This window comes from Entelurus aequoreus, unplaced genomic scaffold (assembly GCF_033978785.1).
Source record: "Entelurus aequoreus isolate RoL-2023_Sb unplaced genomic scaffold, RoL_Eaeq_v1.1 HiC_scaffold_37, whole genome shotgun sequence".
Classification (NCBI taxonomy): Eukaryota; Metazoa; Chordata; class Actinopteri; order Syngnathiformes; family Syngnathidae; genus Entelurus; species Entelurus aequoreus.
Window position 1 is genome coordinate 138,918 of NW_026907969.1, and position 15,688 is coordinate 154,605.

The following is a 15,688-nucleotide window of genomic DNA, read 5'->3' on the forward strand; positions in this document are numbered from 1 at the left end:
TGTGCTGCTGAAGCAAGTCAGGTTTTTTGGAATTTTTACGACAGGGTCCCCCCTTACGACATTTTAGCAAAAAATGTTTTTCGTAAAAAATGCATTTTCTTACATTTTCTTACATTTACGGGTTTAGTCGGGACTCCTGATGACGTTTTGAGACATCTCCTACAACTACAGCAGCAGAATTGTGCTGCTGAAGCAAGTCCGTTTTTTTGAAATTTTTTTACGACATTTTGCAAAATATTTTTTTTCCGTAAAATATGCATTTTCTTCTAATTTCTTCCATTTTCGGGTTTAGTCGGGACTCCTGATGACGTTTTGAGACATCTCCTACAACTTCAGCACCAGAATTGTGCTGCTGAAGCAAGTCCGTTTTTTGGAATTTTTACGACAGGGTCCCCTCTTACGACATTTTAGCAAAAAAAAATGTTCTTAAAAAATGCATTTTCTGACATTTTCTTACATTTACGGGTTTAGTCGGGACTCCTGATGACGTTTTGAGACATCTCCTACAACTACAGCACCAGAATTGTGCCGCTGAAGCAAGTCCGGTTTTTGGAATTTTTACGACAGGGTCCCTCCTTACGACATTTTAGCAAAAAATGTTTTTCGTAAAAAATGCATTTTCTTACATTTTTTTACATTTACGGGTTTAGTCGGGACTCCTGATGAGGTTTTGAGACATCTCCTACAACTACAGCACGTCTGTTTTTTGAATTTTTTTTTGTAAAAAAAAAGTTTTCCCAAAAAAAGCATTTTATGCCATTTTTAGGTTTTGTAGGGACTCCTGATGACGTTTTGAGACATCTCCTACAACTACAGCACCAGAATTGTGCTGCTGAAGCAAGTCTGTTTTTTGAATTTTTTTTTGTAAAAAAAAAGTTTTCCCAAAAAAAGCATTTTACGCCATTTTTAGGTTTTGTAGGGACTCCTGATGACGTTTTGAGACATCTCCTACAACTATAGCACCAGAATTGTACTGCTGAAGCAAGTGCGTTTTTTGGCATTTTTACGACAGGGTCCCCCCTTTACGACATTTTAGCAAAAAATGTTTTTCGTAAAAAATGCATTTTCTTACATTTACGGGTTTAGTCGGGACTCCTGATGACGTTTTGAGACATCTCCTACAACTACAGCACCAGAATTGTGCTGCTGAAGCAAGTCCGTTTTTTTGAATTTTTTTTACGACATTTTGCAAAATATTTTTTTTCCGTAAAATATGCATTTTCTTCTAATTTCTTCCATTTTCGGGTTTAGTCGGGACTCCTGATGATGTTTTGAGACATCTCCTACAACTACAGCACCAGAATTGTGCTGCTGAAGCAAGTCCGTTTTTTGGCATTTTTACGACAGGGTCCCCCCCTTACGACATTTTAGCAAAAAATGTTTTTCTTAAAAAATGCATTTTCTTACATTTACGGGTTTAGTCGGGACTCCTGATGACGTTTTGAGACATCTCCTACAACTACAGCACCAGAATTGTGCTGCTGAAGCAAGTCCGTTTTTCACGGGACACATTTCCGGTGTGGTTGTTTCCGGATGAGGAGATGCTGCTCCATTATTGATTTGATTTGATTTCGTGTAGACCGCAATATGACTCAAGTAAACAACACCAACATTGTATATGCTCCCTTGAAAATATAGAACATTACACACGGCGCTCAAAAATCTATCAAAATGTTTTAGTAGGACTTTGGTCAGCTATGAAACTGCACCGCTTGATGGATTGTACTGTGCTTCAACATAGGAGTATTATTATGGTGTGTGTATAAGGTAAGACATATTTTCTGGTGTTTTGTTTCGCAATATTATGCAAAAGAAACTTTTCTTACCTTCTGGTACCTGAAAATTTGTGCAGGTCCGCCTTTGTAGTCCGTGCCGACACCGTAGTCGATAAGCTTCTTCTTTTTCTCCACCTTCTTGTTATGGGACATCCATCCTCTGCTGTTGCCATTTCTAATAAAAAGCAGTGTAAAGTTATTACTTATTTCAGTCAGTAAACTCGCCATGAAAGCCCTAAAACATACCGGTGTAGTGAGTTACCATTATTCACCCAAGGAACTTTAGTTACTAGAGTTCTGGTCGGACGGTTTTTCACGGGACACATTTCTGGTGTTGTTGTTTCTGGATGAGGAGATGCTGCTCCGTTATTGATTGAAGTAAAGTCTGAATGTCATTAAAACAGTTAGCTCCATCTTTTGACACTTCACAACAAAGATGACGGGGAGAAGACGCTGCCGAAGGTGAGCCACGTAAATAAGACCGCCCACAAAACGGCGCACCCGGAAGCGGCTTGAAGATGATGTGTAAAACATCATCTATGCAACATTTTGAGCAAAGAACCACCATTACATGTTATGTAGACCCCAAGGAAGTCTTTTACATTTAGAAAAAAATATATATATTATGACTCCTTTAATGCGCCTTATAATCCGGTGCGCCTTATATATGAAAAAAAGATCAAAAATAGACCATTCATCGGCAGTGCTCCTTATAATCCGGTGTGCCCTATGGTCTGGAAAATACGGTAATGCTTTATATCAATATTTGTGAGGATGTTTACCAATTTATCTAGGCCAGAGGTGTCAAACTCATTTTAGATCGGGGGCCACATTGAGAAAAATCTACTCCCAAGTGGGCCGGACTGGTAAAATCACGGCACGATAACTTAAAAATAAAGACAACTTCAGATTGTTTTCTTTGTTTAAAAATAGAATTTCTCAAAAATAAACAAATCATGTTGTTTTTTTACACTTACATGTTGCAGTTAATAGTGTTCTACCTTTAATTGTCGTTATTTATACTTTCTGAATAAATGACGTGATAATGTTCATCAGTCAACTCATTGGTGTTCATTTTCAATCTAACAAGATAAAAAAAAAAAAATCAAAATCAAATTACAGGATGTTATTTATGTAGTTTGCTAATTTTCTTCGACTGTTGCACTAACATCATGTGTTTTATTTTTTTTGTACATACTGTATGTAGCATCATCTACAAAGATACAAAGAATTGCCATTGCCACATCTAGTGGACACATTTAAAACAGCAGTTTCTTTCATAGAAAAATTTCAGCTCATTTGTATACTTAGCAAATTCATCCGGATAGAACCTGTTCACGGGCCTGATCCGTTTCATCTCAGCGATCGTATTTGTCACGTTTCATGTGTCAGGTAAAGCGCAATGAATGACTCCACTTCCTAGTGTAAGAGTGAGCTTTTATAAGTGTGCCATGACAGCAGACTCTCTAATCTGTGATTAAAACAGCTGAAAAAAAATCAAGTCTTCCAGAGATGGGCACAGTCTACACTACCTGCTGTCTGAGGCGAGTGCACAGCATCCTGCGTGACCAACAACACCCTGCTCCTCACCTGCGGCCCTCAGGTAGAAGGAACAGGTCTATACGTGCCAGGACAACTTGCCAACAGCTCGTCTGTATCCTCAGGCAGTGACCCTCTCTCACATCCCACCCATGAACTGCAACGTCTAATTATCACTTCTATTGATCTGCCCTTTATACTGTACACTGCATCCGGAAAGTATTCACAGCGCTTCATTTTTTGCCACATTTTGCTATGTTACAGCCTTATTCTAAAATGGTATCAATTCATTTTCGTCCTCAAAACTCTGCGTTTCTGGGTGTTGTTGATAAATGCAACAACACCCAGAAACGCCGCTGGCTTCGCTCGGCCTGAGCTCATCTAAGATGGACTGATTGGTTGGAATCTGCGCTTTTGCATGATGTACTAGTTACTACGGTAATCTTCTCAGAAAGCACGTAGTTTCAAAGTTGTATTTGTGTTGGTACTGCATCAAAAAGCGACATCAGCGTGTAAAGGATATCACCACATGGACTCAGGAACACTTCAGAAAACCACTGTCAGTAACTACAGTTGGTCGCTACATCTGTAAGTGCAAGTTAAAACTCTACAATGCAAAGCGAATGCCATTTATCAACAACACCCAGAAACGCCGCCGGCTTCGCTCGGCCCGAGCTCATCTAAGATGTACTGATGCAAACTGGAAAAGTGTTCTGTGGTCTGACAAGTCCACATTTCAAATTGTTTTTGGAAACTGTGGACGTCGTGTCCTCCGGTCCAAAGAGGAAAAGAACCATCCGGATTGTTCTAGGCGCAAAGTTGAAAACCCAGCGTCTGTAATTGTATGGAAAACTTGTTTTGTTTTGTTTTTAATGTATGTTTTTATTGTTTTGTTTTTTAATGTATTATATTCTGTTTTTATATGTTTAAATGGATCTTAAGGTCTGCAATAAAGATTGATGATATGGGGGTGTATTAGTGGGTAACTTACACGTTTGTGAAGGCACCATTAATGCTGAAAGGTACATACAGGTTTTGGAGCAACAAAAGTTGCCATCCAAGCGACGTCTTTTTCATGGCCGCCCCTGCTTATTTGAGTAAGATATCGCCGAGCCACATTCTGCACGTGTTACAACAGCGTGGCTTCGTAGTAAAAGAGTGCGGGTACTAGACTGGCCTGCCTGTAGTACGAACTGTGCTCTGTAAATAAACTCGCCTTGCCGACCGTTTTCTGTCGTGGACAACGACAATTTCAATAAACTACAAGTTAAAAAAAAGGCATGAACATTTCCCTCTTTTGGGTATTGAAAAAATGTATCGAACGGCGCCGCTCAAGTACCGATCCATACCAGACTGTGAATTTTGTGCATCGTTCGTGGCACCCTTTGTGTTTACGCGTTTCATGGGTCAGGATTGCACCACCTAACGCATTTTTGATACATGGTTACTATGCAGTGTGTGTGTTATTCACTATGACAATGACAATAAATGCATTGAACTGAATAAAAATCATGTTAGAGTAAATGAATACTTCTCTGATTTGAGGGCGAAGGCTTTTTCATGTGTCCTGCGATGAACTGGCGGCCAGTCTAGGGTGTAGGCCGGGGGTCAGCAACCCGCGTCTCTTTAGCACCGCCCTCGTGGCTCCCTGGACCTCTTTCAGAGATGTGTGAAAATGGAAAAAGATGAAGAACATTTTTATTTGAATATATTTTCTGTAGGAGAACAAACATGACACAAACCTTCCTAATTGTTAGAAGTCCCACTGTTTATGTTAAACATGCTTCACTGATGAGAGGATTTAGCAAGCACTGTTTTGTCCTACTAATTTCAGCGATCCTTGAACTCATTGTTGTTTGTTTACATGTACAACTTTCTCCGACGCTGCCACAGAAAGACGTGTTTTATGCCACTTCTTCTTTGTCTCATTTTGTCCACCAAACGTTCTACGCTGTGCGCGAATGCACAAAAGGTGAGCTTTGTTGATGTTATTGACTTGTTGGAGTGCTAATCAGGCATATTTGGTCAGAGCATGACTGCAAGCTAATCAATGCTAACATGCTATTTAAGCTAGCTGTATGTACATATTGCATCATTATGACTCGTTTGTAGGAATATTTGAGCTCATTTAATTTCCTTTACTTATGTCCTCTGTGCATTTCATTTATATTTGCATGTCTCATGACACATTATCTGTACGTAATATTGGCTGCATTTCTGATAGTTGTTTGTGCGCCATGTTGTTCCAGACCACAGCAAACGTTACCCAGCTTGTAAAGATTGTAATAAATCCATTAGAAGAAGACAGCCTGCCTTTTCCTTTAACTTGGACACACACATTTATACCTTTGACCCTTATGAGCCAGTCATTTCCAGAAGTTATCTCATCATGTGAGAAGCCTCCATTTAAATAACATATTATTATTTGATCTTAATAGATTAAAAATGAACACCAATGAGTTGACTGATGAACATTATCACATCATTTAATCAGAAAGTATACATATCGACAAATAAAGGTAGAATACTATTAACCGCAACATGTAAGTGTAAAAAAAAAAAACAACAACATTATGATTTGTACATTTTCAGAATGTGCTTGCTCTATTTTTAACAAAGAAAAAAACTAACAATCTGAAGTTGTCTTTATTTTTAAGTTATCGTGCCTTGATTTTACCAGTCCGGCCCACTTGGGAGTAGATTTTTGTCCATGTGGCCCCCGATCTAAAATGAGTTTGACACCTCTACATTAGAACTTACGAATAATGGATTGGTAGGTTCATCGTAGCCAGCCTTGTGTATTATTCTAATGACCCTTTTTTCAAGTTGAATTATTGAGCCTGTGTTTGTTCTATAAACATTTCCCCAAAGTTCAACACAGTATGTTAGATATGGAAAAATAAAAGAATAATATAACTACAGCTGCAGCTATCGAATATTTTAGTAATCGAGTATTCTATCGAATATCCCGATCGATTAATCGAATAAATCATAATTTTGTTTAATTATACACGTTAAGATGTGCCCTCAATTATTGTGGTTGGCCTAATCGTCTTATTTCCTAAACGCCTGTTTTCATTATTGAAGGCTGACACGCACAGCTAAAAATGTGTATGTGCTAATAAAAACAGGTGCGCTCACAGCCCTATGTGCTGTGTGGTGTGACCGCATAAACAAAGTTCTTGTCTCTCGTGCGTTTTTGATGATTATCATACGGTGCCGTTTAAACGTTTTCTAAACTCGAGCGTACTTAAAAGAGCGGTGTCGTGCAGTGCAAGGGGGGGATGATCTGTGACGTAAACACGCTGTGCAACACCTAAACAGTCTGTGCGAAACGTGAGCTTTGACTACTGTTTAGTGAACCAGTAAAAAAAAATATGTACGACACCTCGAGGCAGCAACAATTCCTCGAATGTATTTTGTAATCGAATTACTCAAGGAATCATGTGCAGATATTTCTTATTCAGCATGTGTCTTACTTTATATAAAGAATAGCAATGGATTTGGATGTTTTTAGAATAGAATAGAATAGAATAGAAAGTACTTTATTGATCCCTCGGGGAAATTCAGCACCACAGTTCGCTCACAATAAAAATAAACACTAAGGTATTTTTTACATGTGAATAATATAAATACAGTCTATTATACAGCATTATTCACTTGTGAATAATATAAATACAGTCTATTATACACAGTGTTGGGTTAGTTACTGAAAACCAGTAACTAGTTACAGTTACTAGTTACTTTATTTCAAAAGCAACTCAGTTACTAACTCAGTTACTTACACCAAAAAGTAATGCGTTATTGTGAAAAGTAACTATTTAGTTACTTGTTTTTTTCTTCTTCTTTTTTTAAAGCTACCATTAATGCCCTTTAAGCCTTCATTTAAGTACTGTTATTGCACTGGAGAATAATACAATCTGTTGATCAGCGCTAGGAATTTTCAAAATGGGGTCCCAGGGACCCCATCAAGTCATAAAAATGGGGTCCTACAGTAAATTTTTGGGGTCCCACTTTTTGGTAAGCGTTTTGACAACAAAAAAGATAAACGTATGCATTATCCTGTTATATCTCACATTATATATTGTGTTTTGGAAAAAGGTTGTCATAAACGTTACTTAATTCATAAAAAAAAATAATAAAGAAAGAAAACAAATTTGTATACATATGTAAATGTATTCAGTTATAAACATTCATTCACTTTCTTCTTTCCTTCATGGATCTAAACTTTACCGCTGCTGGTAGTTTTTTCTATGTTTTTATTGAATAAGTTGTAGGTGTATTTATTTCAGTATAAAAGTGTAAAAAGTGTTTTGCTTGGGTCATGAAATTATGATAATGGTGTGCCAGGGCATACAAACATTTTATATTTAACGCTTAAATCTCTGGAGTCTACATCAACTTCAGATCTATCCCTCATTTCAAAATGTTTTAGTTATGTTGTTTTTTTGTCTGTTTGTTTTCCGCCTTTTTTGTCAAACAAAACTATGTTTTTAATGGCAAACACACAAAATATGCAAAATCTTCCACCAAAAATATTTTTCAAAGTGGAATATTTGATGTGAAGTAATGGGAACCTTGGATAGGTCAATAATTCATAATAACATTGATTTTGATTCAATATTATGTTTTGAGCAATGACAGTTTGAAATAAATTGATTAATGTGGACCCCCGATTTAAACAAGTTGAAAAACTTATTCGGGTGTTACCATTTAGTGGTCAATTGTACGGAATATGTACTGTACTGTGCAATCTATTAATAAAAGTCTCAATCAATCAATCCACTCCCTCGCTCTCTCTGTCCCTCCCTCACGAATGCTGCTGCGTGTGCACAATTAGTTTTGTTTTTAACCCCATCTTAACCCTGAACGTACATTGAAAATATACGCAACCCTGCCGGACATTTGAGGCATTTAAGAAACTCCGCCCGGACAGCCCCGCAAAAGAAGACACATGGTCAGTCTAGAATATCTCCATGTTAAGAAACTCGGCTTCAGCTCCACCATGATGTCTTGTAAGTAAACACAGACACGCCCCCCCCCCAACCCCTCTCCACACACACACACACACACACACACACACACACACACACACACACACACACACACACACACACACACACACAGCGCCTCTTCTCTTGTCCCCGTTGTGACACAGGAAGAATTAAGTTAAGTTAAAGTTAAAGTACCAATGATTGTCACACACACACACTAGGCGTGGTGAAATTTGTCCTCTTTATTTGACCCATCCCCTTGGGGAGCAGTGGGCAGCAGCGGCGCCGCGCCCGGGAATCATTCAGAAGGACGACACTGCAACTCTCCAATAAAACACACTCAGATCTTCTGTTTTTAGCCGATACTACATAAGAAATGACATAAAATAACGCAGTAACGCATCATGTAGTAACGGTAACTGAGTTACTGAATATAAAAAATAACGCGTTAGACTACTAGTTACTTTGTAACGCGTTAGTCCCAACACTGATTATACAGCATTATTCACATGTCAATAACATAAATACAGTCTATTATACAGCATAATTCACATTTGATTAATATAAATACATTTAAGCACAGTTAAGTATTGTTTTCCCTTTAACATCACAAATGAGTTTGACATTTGAAGTTAATTGCTGACATGAATGGACTTTTCCAGCATATTATGTGTGTATGACTTTCACCTGTGTAATAGAATGACTTCATGCAACTTTTCTCGGAGGACAATTGAACACTCACCTACCGAAAATGCAAACTTCGTCGCTGCTCGGTGACCTTTGTCTAGCGGCAGAATGTCTCTCTCGTCGTGTTGATCTAAATGAGAAGGAATGAATGACATTGGAACAAATAACAGCGCTGACATGATAGGAGGCGTGTTAGTTAGCAACCTGTTGTATTCTGATGACGTGCTAGCGTCACTTCCGCTGGGACGAGACCGGAGCGGTTAAAAAAACGTGACTTTCATTTATAATAATTGAATGGTGTGTGTTCAAATAACCCTCCTCGGCCTTATAATTGTTACAAGTCGCACTGTTGACATCTTTTCTTGGGAAATGGAGTCGACTCCAGGGGGTCTTTCCGCGGGCTCTGCCATTTTGAAATATGACGTCACGACGCGACGTCATCACCACCCGGAAGTGTGGATCTTCTTCTTCTTCTTTTGTTTTTATAGCAGGTTGGCAAGCAACCTTCTGGTGTGCATTACCGCCACCTACTGACATGGAGTGTGGACCACTTCTAGAGATCACCTTAGCACAGACCTGGGCAAATGAACGTCCGGGGGCCACATGCGGCCCCTTAAGATTTTCAATCTGAATAATATGAATAACATCATTAAAAGTTCAGTTAAAGTGCCAATGATTGTCACACACACACACACACTAGGTGTGTCGAAATTATTCTCTGCATTTGAACCATCACCCTTGCCCCCAGGGAGGTGAGGGGAGCAGTGAGCAGCAGCGGTGGCCGCGCCCGGGAATCATTTTGGTGATTCAACCCCCAATTCCAACCCTTGATGCTGAGTGCCAAGCAGGGAGGTAATGGCTCCCATTTTTATATAATAAAATACATGAATAAATCTTATTCATACACTCTTAGTCATCCACTCTTATTCATACACTCTTATTCATCCACTCTTATTCATCCACTCTTATTCATATACTCTTATTCATACACTCTTAGTCATCCACTCTTATTCATATACTCTTAGTCATCCACTCTTATTCATACACTCTTAGTCATCCACTCTTATTCATCCACTCTTAGTCATCCACTCTTATTCATACACTCTTATTCATACACTCTTATTCATACACTGTTATTCATACACTCTTATTCATATACTCTTATTCATATACTCTTATTCATACACTCTTATTCATACACTCTTATTCATACACTCTTAGTCATCCACTCTTATTCATACACTCTTATTCATGCATTCTTATTCATACACTGTTATTCATATAATCTTATTCATATACTCTTATTCATACACTCTTATTCATATACTCTTATTCATATACTCTTATTCATACACTGTTATTCATATACTCTTATTCATACATTCTTATTCATACACTCTTATTCATATACTCTTATTCATATACTCTTATTCATACACTGTTATTCATACACTCTTATTCATACACTCTTATTCATACACTCTTATTCATACACTCTTATTCATACACTCTTATTCATATACTCTTATTCATACACTCTTATTCATACACTGTTATTCATACACTCTTATTCATACACTCTTAGTCATCCACTCTTATTCATACACTCTTATTCATACACTCTTATTCATACACTCTTATTCATATACTCTTATTCATCCACTCTTATTCATACACTCTTATTCATACACTCTTATTCATACACTCTTATTCATATACTCTTATTCATACACTCTTATTCATACACTCTTATTCATACACTCTTATTCATATACTCTTATTCATACACTCTTAGTCATCCACTCTTATTCATACACTCTTAGTCATCCACTCTTTCCATCCACTGCGGAGGTCGAGGAAGGCAGTCAGAGTCCAGGGGGAAGATCGGCAGGTGAGGCGCACGGCTCACTGCGGAGACACGGATGTACTGTGGGAACAGGAGATGACAAGGACAAATAAGGACTAGACACGAGGGAGACAAAGCGAGCAAAAGAGAGAGACACAGGTGAGGAGCCAGAGACGTGAAGCTTACTGAATCAGGGCTTTGTTCCGGCGTGGAGTAGTCAGTGGAGTGAGCCTTTATGCTGCTGCTTCTCGTCAAGACCAGGTGCGTTGATTGATGATTGCCGCCGGCTGTGGAGGCGCGTGGCCGTGGTCTGCGTGGCGCGTGCGGGGGCGTGTCCTGCGGTGCTTGCAGCGTAGCTTCGAGGAGCTCCTGCCGAGGAGGGAGAAGCAGACTGCGCGAGCGCCGTAACAGTGCCCCCCCTCTTATGCGAGGCTCTCAACGAGCGCCGGAGAGCTCCAGGGTTGACCTGATAGAAGTCCTCCAGAAGGGTGGGGTCAGCAAGGTAGGAGGCCGACACCCAGGATCTATCCTCTGGACCATAACCCTCCCAATGTACCAAAAATACCAGGCCCCTACCTTGCCGACGGACCCCAAGGATCTCCTTGACGGTCCAAACTGGGTCACCGTTATCCAGAGGGGTAGGGTCAGGGGAAGAGAGTGGAGAACTGGAGACAGGCTTACTCTGGGATACATGGACCACCGGATGTCGCTTCACCGAGGGGGGTAGAGACAGACTAACAGATACTGTTGGATAAGCTCAGAGCAATCGGATTTAACAAAACCTCATGGAGCTGGATGCAATCCTACTTGGAGGGGAGGAAACAGGTGGTAGAGGTGAACGGCACCGTGTCCCCCCCCCCCCCCCCCCCCCCTCTCAGTGAGCTGTGGAGTCCCCCAAGGCAGTATATTAGGGCCTTTACTGTTCCTGGTATACATAAACGACATGTCATCGGCATGCGACTGTGAATTGTTTTTGTTTGCGGATGACTCTGCCTTGCTGGTATCCGGCAAGGACAAGTCACAGGTGGAGAAAATCCTCAGTGCTGAACTCTGTAGAACTTGCACCTGGCTCGCTGACAACAAGCTATCCATACACTTGGGTAAAACGGAATCCATCCTGTTTGGGTCCCACATCAACCTTAAGAAAGAGAGATTTCTCTATAGAATCTCCTCTCTGGTCAACAAAAGCACCTTGAGGATTCTGGTGGGAACTCTCGTTCAACCCTTTAAACTATCATACAAAAGATTTATTCCTCTGACTAGATCTTTACTACCTTCAGAGTGACCTGACTGGGATTTGAAACCAGAACCCTTTGATTGGGAGATAGCTGCTTTAACCATTCAGCTATCTGTGGTCTTCTTGAAAGGCGGTTTCTGTCCCCAATGACATATTTAGTTGAGAACCTGTCTCAGTAAACTATGATATAAAAGAGTAATTTCTCTGACTGGATCTTTCCTAGTCACCAAACGATCTGACTGGGATTCGAACCCAGTCCCATTTGATTGGGTACTAGCTGCTTTGACCACTAAGCTATTCTTGGTCTTCTTGAAGCTAGATTTTGTGTTTTGTAACATGTATTTAAAAACAGCAGAGTGCTCCTGTCACAGAAATGATCTTTGACCTGCATTTTTCCACAGTACAGTGCTCCCGTCAAACAAGATCTTTGTTCTGTGACAGGAGCACTCCACTGTATTATCCTGAATCAGGTGCACCTGTGTGAGGTCGTTAGCTGCATAAAGACACCTGTCCACCCCATACAATCAGTAAGAGCCAAACATTCAGCATGGCTAAGAGCAAAGAGCTGTCCAAAGACACCAGAGACAAAATTGTATAACTCCACAAGGATGGAAAGGGCTACGGAGAAATTGCCAAGCAGCTTGGAGAAAAAAGGTCCACTGTTGGAGCAATCATTAGAAAATGGAAGAAGCTAAACATGACGGTCAATGTCAATGGGAGTGGAGCCCCATGCAAGATATCACCTGGTGGGGTCTCAATGATGCTAAGAAAGGTGAGGAATCAGCCCAGGACTACACGGCAGGACTTGGTCAATGACCTGAAAAGAGCTGGGACCACTGTTTCCATGGTCACTGTTGGTAATAACGTCATGGTTTGAAATCATGCATGGCACGGAAGGTTCCCCTGCTTAAACCAGAACATGTTAAGGCCCGTCTTAAGTTTGCCAATGACCATTTGGATGATCCAGAGGAGTCATGGGAGAAAGTTTTGTGGACAGTGTTTTATCACATCTCTATCATAGTTTACAGACACAGGTTCACCATTAAATCTGGTCTTTAGGAAACCCAAGGTAGCTCAGTGGGTAACATCAATGCTGTTAACCAAGGGGTACTGGGTTCAAGTCCCACTTACAGTTTTATATCATAGTTTACTGAGACAGGTTCTCAATTAAATGTTTCATTGGGGCCCTAAAACTTTATTCTAGAAGACAAGAGATAGCTGAAGGGTTAAACAGCTACCTCCCAATCAAAGGGTTCTGGGTTCAATCCCAGTCAGGTCACTCTACAACTACTAAATATCCACTCAGAGCAATTAATCTTTTAAATGAAAGTTTACTGAGACAGTTCTCAATTATATATGTCATTGGGGCACGGATATCTGGCAATTGTATGGCCGAGGATAGCTGAATGGTTAAACAGCTAGCTCCCAACAAAGGGTTCATGGGTTCAATCCCAGTCCAAGGTCCAAGCAAGGGAGGGGAGTAGCGTTATGTGGGGGTGTATCACCTCCCCCACACAGAGTAAAGTCAAGTGGTAGCTGGTTAATTAACTTATAGTTAAAAAGGTAAGTATGAGTAATAATAATAACAAATAGTCCAAAAGTCGGGGGTTAGCTCCTCCTCCTTGCCGAGGCTAAAGTTGGCGGGAATAGAAAGATAGATAATTAATTCATTGTGAGTGTTGACCAATCAGCTCTCCTGGTCTGACTAATTACAGTTGAGATAATAAAAAAAAAAAACTGCAATTGATACAATAAAAAAATAATAATTGAATAATAAAAAAATGAGATTAATAAAAACATGTCTGTCATGCAATTGAGATAATTGGAGATAATTGTAATTGAGATAATTAATTATCTTAATTATCTCAATTGAGATAATTAATTATCTCAATTACAATTATCTCAATTGCATGACAGACATGTTTTTATTAATCTCATTTTTTTATTATTCAATTATTATTTTTCATTGTATAAATTGCAGTTTTTTTTTTTTTTCAACTGCAGTCAGACCAGGAGAGCTGATTGGTCAACACTCACAATGAATTAATTATCTATCTTTCTATTCCCGCCCATCCCAGCCAACTTTAGCCTCGGCAAGGAGGAGGAGCTAACCCCCGAGGTTACCCTTGACTTTTGGACTATAGACTATTTGTTATTATTATTACTCATACTTACCTTTTTAACTATAAGTTAATTAACCAGCTATCACTTGACTTTACTCTGTGTGGGGGAGGTGATACACCCCCACATAACGCTACTCCCCTCCCTTGCTTGGACCTTGGACTGGGATTGAACCCATGCACCCTTTGTTGGGAGCTAGCTGTTTAACCATTCAGCTATCCTCGGCCATACAATTGCCAGATTTCCGGGCCCCAATGACATATATAATTGAGAACTGTCTCAGTAAACTTTCATTTAAAAGATTAATTGCTCTGAGTGGATATTTAGTAGTTGTAGAGTGACCAGACTGGGATTGAACCCAGAACCCCTTGATTGTAAGCTAGCTGTTTAACCATTCAGCCATTCTTGTTCTTTTTATTACCAGATTTCCGGGCCCCAATGACATATATAATTGAGAACTGTCTCAGTAAACTTTCATTTAAAAGATTAATTGCTCTGACTCAATATTTACTAGTTTTAGAGTGACCTGACTGGTATTGAACCCAGAACCCTTTGATTGGGAGGTAGCTGTTTAACCCTTCAGCTATCTTTGGTCTTCTAGAACAAAGTTTTCGGGCCCCAATGAAACATTTAATTGAGAACCTGTCTCAGTAAACTATGATATAAAACTGTAAGTGGGACTTGAACCCAGTACCCTTTGGTTAACAGTATTGATGTAACCCACTGAGCTACCTTGGGTTTTCTTAAGACCAGATTTAATGGTGAACCTGTGTCTTTAAACTATGATAGAGATGTGATAAAACACTGTCCACAAAACTTTCTCCCATGACTCCTCTGGATCATCCAAATGGTCATTGTCAAACTTAAGACGGGCCTTAACATGTTCTGGTTTAAGCAGGGGAATCTTCCGTGCCATGCATGATTTCAAACCATGACGTTATTACCAACAGTGACCATGGAAACAGTGGTCCCAGCTCTTTTCAGGTCATTGACCAAGTCCTGCCGTGTAGTCCTGGGCTGATTCCTCACCTTTCTTAGCATCATTGAGACCCCACCAGGTGATATCTTGCATGGGGCTCCACTCCCATTGACATTGACCGTCATGTTTAGCTTCTTCCATTTTCTAATGATTGCTCCAACAGTGGACCTTTTTTCTCCAAGCTGCTTGGCAATTTCTCCGTAGCCCTTTCCATCCTTGTGGAGTTGTACAATTTTGTCTCTGGTGTCTTTGGACAGCTCTTTGCTCTTAGCCATGCTGAATGTTTGGCTCTTACTGATTGTATGGGGTGGACAGGTGTCTTTATGCAGCTAACGACCTCACACAGGTGCATCTGATTCAGGATTATACAGTGGAGTGCTCCTGTCACAGAACACTAATCAAAGATCTTGTTTGACGGGAGCACTGTACTGTGGAAAAATGCAGGTCAAAAATCCTTTCTAAGAGAGGAGAACTCTGTTGTTTTAAATACATGTTACAAAACACAAATCA

The 15,688-nt window shown here is 39.9% G+C and overlaps 1 long non-coding RNA gene across 2 annotated transcripts in view; it reads right to left on the minus strand.

Moving 5' to 3' along the window:
* The window catches only part of LOC133645317 (uncharacterized), a 111,626-nt gene extending 102,147 nt beyond the window's left edge, over nucleotides 1-9,479 (minus strand). Inside the window, exons 1-4 of one of the 2 annotated variants that reach the window (XR_009824979.1) lie at nucleotides 9,200-9,479; nucleotides 9,055-9,125; nucleotides 4,846-4,970; nucleotides 1,827-2,118 (exon numbers count right to left, since the gene is read on the minus strand). This is a non-coding gene — a long non-coding RNA (uncharacterized LOC133645317). Of the gene's footprint in view, nucleotides 1-1,826; nucleotides 2,119-4,845; nucleotides 4,971-9,050; nucleotides 9,126-9,199 lie in introns of both variants that reach the window. The other variant, XR_009824978.1, reaches the window with a different exon arrangement.
* Between the last annotated feature and the right edge of the window lie 6,209 nt (nucleotides 9,480-15,688).